Source organism: Corapipo altera, unplaced genomic scaffold (assembly GCF_003945725.1).
Source record: "Corapipo altera isolate COAL_440 unplaced genomic scaffold, ASM394572v1 1, whole genome shotgun sequence".
Classification (NCBI taxonomy): domain Eukaryota; kingdom Metazoa; phylum Chordata; class Aves; order Passeriformes; family Pipridae; genus Corapipo; species Corapipo altera.
The window spans coordinates 25,543,402-25,550,346 of NW_020884873.1; the positions used below are offsets into that span (position 1 = coordinate 25,543,402).

Here is a 6,945-nt window from a genome sequence, read left to right on the forward strand (position 1 = left end):
GACAGGATCTCAGGGACTGGCATTAAATAAGAACATGAGTACTCCCTCTGTAATGACTGGAATAGTGCACACCTCCAGGGGACATTTATTTCAGATGTTTGACTCTAAAAAATGTTCTCATTCAACAGACAAGAGCACACTCAAAGGCTTGTAGATGGGGTTAAATGTTTTACATTTCTGAAAATCATTTTAAGTTGTAAAGCTCAATTCTTCTAAATACTATAAAATCTACTTAAATTGCAAAGGAGATTCTCTTGTGAAATATTAAATAATAACCAAAAGTTAAATAATGAACCAATTGATCCAGCTCAATTGAGAAAAGACTGCTATAACACAGCCACAAGAAAAAAAATATTTCCTCTGTATATGTGTGCATTTCAAGAATCATATCTGACTGTGGGCATGTCAACTGTATCTCTTTAATTCCAGTGAGAATGCTAAGAAGCAATTTAAAAATACAGCAATCAAGAAGAGAAGTAGACTATACATGGGACCTGAAGGCTCCTTACCTTGGAGGCTATCTGGTAGATATTTGGTCCTTGTCCTTCTTAAAGCTTGTGTAATTACAGTTTGGATAGGAAGAGGAGGAACAATAATGTTATTCTCCAGTTTGTGTCTGGAAACCATTTATTCTCCTACTGTGTGAACCAAGATCTTGGGAATGTCCTAATCATTCGTAAACCTCAGAAAACCTAGAGATGTGAAATGAATGGATATTATCGTGGCAGACCAAAAGACATGCAATTAATATTCCCTTTATTAATCACATAGTGATATGCAAAGAATGCCATGAATGGGGGTTTACAGTCAGGAGACTGTCCTAAAAATATTTCAATTGACTTTTCCTGTATTCCTTTGTTTTCTATGTTTTAAAAGTCTTCAAATCATTTAAGTTAATGCTGTCGGTTGCTTATCCACAAATCCTGTGATCATATTCCCTCATTTAGTGCTGCAAGAACTGCCATTGGTTATCCTTGGATGTAGACAGCATAAGTAGCTTTTTTCAGTAACAGTACATTACGCAAATTTAGCATATGTCTTTTGAAAGAAAAGCGTTATATAGAAAACCTTTATTAAAGATATTCAGAACCCGTATTATATTTGTATCATGAAAGTATTTTTGTCATAATTTTGAAAAAGGAAAATTATTTTCTTTGTGTCTCTTCAACTTCTAAATCCTTCCAGTAACAAGAAGTTTCTTTAATCTACCTGGTGTGTTTTCAAAATGTCTTTCTCAATGGATACAGTTTGAGCTAGGGCTCCTGGAAGTGTACACAGAGGAGTTTTAGATTTTGTGATAAATCCTCTACATTGTTGACCCAAGTATGGCAGCTTAGGACACAACAGTTCATGTAAACTGCTCTCTTTGACAATGGTCATAACTATTATAAGGCAGGCATTTACACCAAAGAATATAAACACAAAATACTATTACAGCATGCTGCAAAAGTTGTTATGAAAAATAATAGTATAATATATTTCATAAGAAGTTTTAAAAAAAAATAGTAAAGGAAGGTATTATGTAAAACATTTAACCCCATCTACTATTTCCAAGATAACCGTGCAAATCTGTAGGAGCTGAGAATTTAGTTCATGTCTCTTAACACATTTTTATCAAAATCACAGTAAGAAAAAAGGACCTGATAGAAAGTTGAAGAAAAAACACAAGAAGAGCAATTTTCATGTTACATCCAATCATCAACAGAAGATCTGCTCTAGCATATCATATAAAATACCTTACTGCCATCATATCATAGAAACATAGAATCATAGAATCAACCGGGTTGGAAAAGACCTCCGAGATCATCAGGCCCAACCCTTGATCCAACACTGTCAGAGTTACTAGACAATGGCACTAAGTGCTACATCCAGTTTCATCTTAAAAAATATCCTGTCTCTGATAGTGGGCACTAGCAGACGTTTACAGAAGAGTGCAAAAGCAAGGCAAATATGAGGTAGTTTTTTTACTCCTATCATGAAGTAATCAGCAATTCAAGGATTTTCAGAGCTGAAGGCTTATTTGCACCACTGTATTTAACAGACCCCGTGACAGACAGAAGGATGTTCTCCTCACTTCATTTGCTTCAGCCTTTTATTGTAGACTGTTCAAGTACCTAACTGACAAATATTTACACCATTAGAGAAGGAGTAAGAATACATAAGGGAGAAGAGTGTTGGAACAGAGAAATGCAAATTCAGTCACAGGACATTGTCTCGGTACCTCATGAAAGGAAGGAGAGAAAGAGATTTGGGGCTGAATGAGGAACGTGTTAACTGAGATATTCATGTGCAGACAAAGAACTTGACTCCACATCTGGGGATTTTCTCCTTGCCAACACTTAGGAGTAGTTGTAGAATACACAAAACTAGTTCTGTATCTGAAACATTGAATAAAAAACTGCTTACAGGGAGTCAAGTTGACTGTTTTGTTCACTGCTGTATTAAAGTGTAGGACAATCCTTACATGGAGGCCCTATAAAAGAGGGCACAGCAGCCACAGTGATGCTACATTTGAACCAATATGCAAGTCAAAAGTAACCTGTGTGGCTTACAGTGTTTTAGGCTATGCCGGTAGCTAGTCAACTGTAGGGAAAGAAAGGTAAAAGAAAAAGAAGTCTGAGAAACGACTGGACTGAGGTGATAAAAACACAAGAATCCAGCGATTTTTCTAATCTCTATTGGCCATAAGCTCCATGGTTTTGTCTAATCTCTCTTTATAGCTATTCTTACTTTTGTTCTTCCCAACATTTGCAGTCAGAGGCCAGTTCTGTCATTTGCTTACAAGTACGATCTTTTTATGTCTATTTATTTTAATTTTGCTTTCCGATTATTTTTTTCAGCAGGCCCATATATTTACATTGTGAGAAATAGCTGTTTCCTGTTTAGTTTCTCCGTGATTATCATAGAGCTCTCTTAAATTAATCAGATTAATCAGACCCTTTCTTTAGTTTCAAGGGTCTCATCTGTCTACTTAATTTCTCCTCACATATTAAAGTATATTTTATGTTAAAACTCCCTTGCTGCCATTTGCTTCATATCCTTCTTCAGATAGGCTACCTGTGATGTTCAAAATGTAGACTCAGAATGAAAGTTTACAGGGGCATAACAAGCTTTTCTAATTCCTTCTGCATTCCTTTCTCATTAATTGTTAACTCTCTTTTTTGTTTGTTTGGGTTTAGTTTTGGTTTTAACGGTACAGAACATTGATCTAAGGCTTCCCATGAACTGACCCAAATAAATTACGTTTCCAAGATGTGACAATTTAATGGTTTGTTTAGATTTTCTTCTACACTGCACTCTGCACTCATCAACATTACCTTCACCTGCTGTATTATCAGTCATTAGTCTTCTGAGTTATTCTGCAAATCTCAAGTAAGTTGAGTGGGATAAATCCACAAGTTCGCTGAAAATGGATCACCCACTTTCCTGCCTTTCATGAATTATAATCCTAACACTGACCTTTCCCTCTTATTCTACTCATCTAGTCTAGTGTCTTTTATTCATACACTTGGCTACACCTAAGCAAACATAACTATTTATGATGGTTTAAAATGAGGGAGCCAAGGCATCAGAAGCAGCCTATGCACAGAGCAAGGAATCAACAAATTGCCCTGTTACTAAGGTAGCTTTTACTGTCTCTATTTAGCTGCTTATTACTGTAGCCAGAACCAACACAATGTGGCTGAGCCAATCTAGCTGCTCAAGGCTGCTCAGACAAGACATCTTCCTCCCACATTTCTCTGCCCACATTCTTGGCCACATGATCCTGTTTCTCTCCTCACATACCAGCCTTGCCAATTGTCTGATACCTCAATAAGCCAGTTTAACTATCTGGCTCACAAATAGCTGTCTATTCACTTTCGTGTTTCAAGTCGGTTTTCCATCCATTTCAAAAGTTGAATGGTGTGAGCACAAAGCCTATTGACAACCAGACTTGGCACAAGGAAAGGGTCAGGAGTCTTTGGCTGGTGAGAGGAGTAAGACCTCCCAAATTTTAAGGACAGCAAGCTATTAGATTAGATGAAGTCATTTCTTGTAAACCCACTCTTAGAATAGGTTAAGCTGCCAAGCTACCGTTACACTCAGCCAAAGGAGGCCTCGCTCACCCCGTCTACTTCCAAGTTCTCTTTTGCTTCCTCCCTTCTTTCTCTTAGTTCTCCTCCTTTGATTCAACTTTGGAAATCACATTGTCTGACTGAGCTTCTCTGATCCAGAGGTAAGCCAGCTCATCTCAGCAATCAGTCAAAATAGAAGGAACAAACTTTTTTTGCTGCTTTGGAATTTGAATAAGTTTTGTCAGCTTACAAAGAGATCAGATGAGATCCCAGAGACTGTTTAAGATAAGCACTGAAACTAAGTGGTGGGTAAGAGAGATAAGAAAGGGAAGGAGGGAACAGTAGCACACCTAGCACACCCCCTCTTTGCTGCATTTAAAAGTTAATGTGAAACTATATCCATAGACTGATATTGTTAAAACTGTGTTACAAACCACGGTTAAAGCTGGGTTTTAAAGCATTGCTATGCTGCAGTATTTTTACCAAAGAGAGGAGTAAAACACTCAACGTGAGATGCTTTGGAAGATGGCAAATGGAACATTGCAATTTATTAACCTTAGGCTTTCTGATCAAGCACCCAATATTGGCATCCATATTTATTGTTCAGTAAGCTGGTGGCAGGTGACACTCTGGTGTTTATAGTTCCCCTTCCTTCTCCTTTAAATATCGAAGTGAATCGTTGACATGTCTTTCTGAGGAAAGACCAGCTCCATACATATGCAGAATATTTTCAAAACATGAGTTCTGCAAACCAAACTATCTGCCATTGACTCATTTCTTCTCCTAGAGGGAAGGTACTGCGACAGAGAACTATTTGGCTGGGCTTCACAATCTGTAAGTGAAATATATGATTTTACCAGCCGTACAACTTTTAGATTTTTGCATAAAGAAAGAATGATTAGAAGGTGATCATACTCAAGACTTGAGTGGTGGTTGCTTTTTATGTCCCTGTGGCATGCTGGGAAGTGCCAGGGCCCTGGTCTGGAATGTTGGCTCAAAATTCCTGGAAGATCAGAGCTGGAGTTTAAAGAAAACTAAGGACATGTACATACAGATACAGATAGTTTGAGGCACTTTGGAAGTTTAAGGACAAGGTAACTGAACTGTTGTGTCAACACTGCCTACAAAATTAACTTGTCCCTCTGCAAAGTTTTGCTACAATTTCCACTCTATTCACAGGCTAGTTTATGTGCTGGAGAATGGAAAGTCAAGTCCCTTCTGTTACTGAGAGAAATATTCATGTATTTTTATGGGTTTGAGTACACTTTTCTGTAAATTCAGATTAATTGAACATCGGGTGAAACAGCATGTCTTCCCTTCTTTCTGGTATGCTAAATATCCTTTGGTTTTGTTTTTAGTAAAGCACAACGTTTGCCATTCTTAAGATTCTCACCTTTATTACTCTGTAAGACTTTATCATACGCTCATGTACTTTCTTCCTGGTTTTGACTAGCCTAATTGTAAAAGTGCATAGACTGAAAGCCTTCTTCCTCAGCTGTGGGGGAAACATCTGCTTATTATGCTGGAGTCTTTTCTACAATTATTTGCATAGCTACATGAATTTAACAAACATTTTGATTTACTTGTGTAGAGGGACCCAGTTCCCACATTACATATATTTAGTTGAACATCAATTTGAATTCGCTAGAGGAAGAGGTACAATTTACATAGTATTTTAATTTTTAAATAAATTAAAATTGTGAGATGACTATTCAGAAGTAATAAAACCAGCTACAAATATCAGTAAGTTCCCATTTATTTTCCTAATGATGAGAAAAGTGAATATTATTTTATGGATAAAGCTCTTTCATTTTAACTTTGCCAAAATAAATAATTATTTGAATGTTAATTATTCGAATGTTATTTATTCTCTAGGAAGTTTTACAGTGATTTGATTTTTACACCAAATATAACTTGAATATCTCTTAGGTACCCAAAATTTTTTCTGGTCCTTTAGATATAAGAATATCTCCTCTTGGTAACATATATAACCTAATTCAAAGCAAAGGAAAGGCTTTTATAGACTTAATGTGTGCTTATAATCATAATGCCCAAATCAGACTACTTAAATCTACCCTGGCAGCAGGACAAGAAATCTGACAGTTATTTCATTTCAACTTCCCTATTTTTTTGCATTATTTGAATGATTACACAAACAAGGCTTTTAAGAGGCTCCGGTCCTTCTCTTTGTAGTTACAGCTCAGAGAATTTAGAGGCGTGGGATTAAACTGAAAATATGTCGGGTATTCCTAGAGCTTCCAGTAATAGGTAACCCATGGAATGGACCTTCCCTTTGTTTCCTTCAGGCTGCTGTGACTATCTTGAATAAGGGAGGAAAGGCGAAATTTAGAAGAAGAAAAAGCCTTTTTTTCAGATAAGCCCTTACTGTGGTAGTCTCCTATTTAATCATCACCCTTGGTTAATAAAACAATTCCCTATTGTGCTGCACCTTTGGGCAACCACATAAAGAATTTGCCCTGTGAGGGAAAAAAAAAAAGAATTATTTGTGTCTAATATGTACCTGTTAAATTAGCTGCAGAGAGGACTAGTAGAGGGCTACTATGGACTAGGGTTGTGCAGGGGACTTTCCACCTGCCCTGGAACCTTCACACACCAGCATCAGCCTTTGGGGAGCAATGGGTCCTTTTTCCCTTGCTCAGCTCCATATTGGAGGAGGGGGAAAAGAATAAATCCTTCTGAAGCTTTCTTTACTCCAAATCTCTTGTTCCCAGTGGGTTCCAGTTAACAGGAACCTAGAGTATGTTCACTTCTCTTCTGGCGAAGACAATTTAAAATGATAACAAAAAAGGTCCTAGAACAGTGTAGCAGGAACCCAGCCTTTCATGTTACTGCCTCTGCTAGGCCACACTTTAAACTTTTTCGAAGGTGG

At 37.2% G+C, this 6,945-nt stretch overlaps 1 long non-coding RNA gene across 1 annotated transcript in view; it reads left to right on the plus strand.

The window, feature by feature from the left end:
• The window catches only part of LOC113958759, a 4,981-nt gene extending 2,791 nt beyond the window's left edge, over positions 1-2,190 (plus strand). Inside the window, exon 2 of the long non-coding RNA XR_003531604.1 lies at positions 2,144-2,190. This is a non-coding gene — a long non-coding RNA (uncharacterized LOC113958759). The remainder of the gene's footprint in view (positions 1-2,143) is intronic.
• The last annotated feature ends 4,755 nt before the right edge of the window (positions 2,191-6,945 follow it).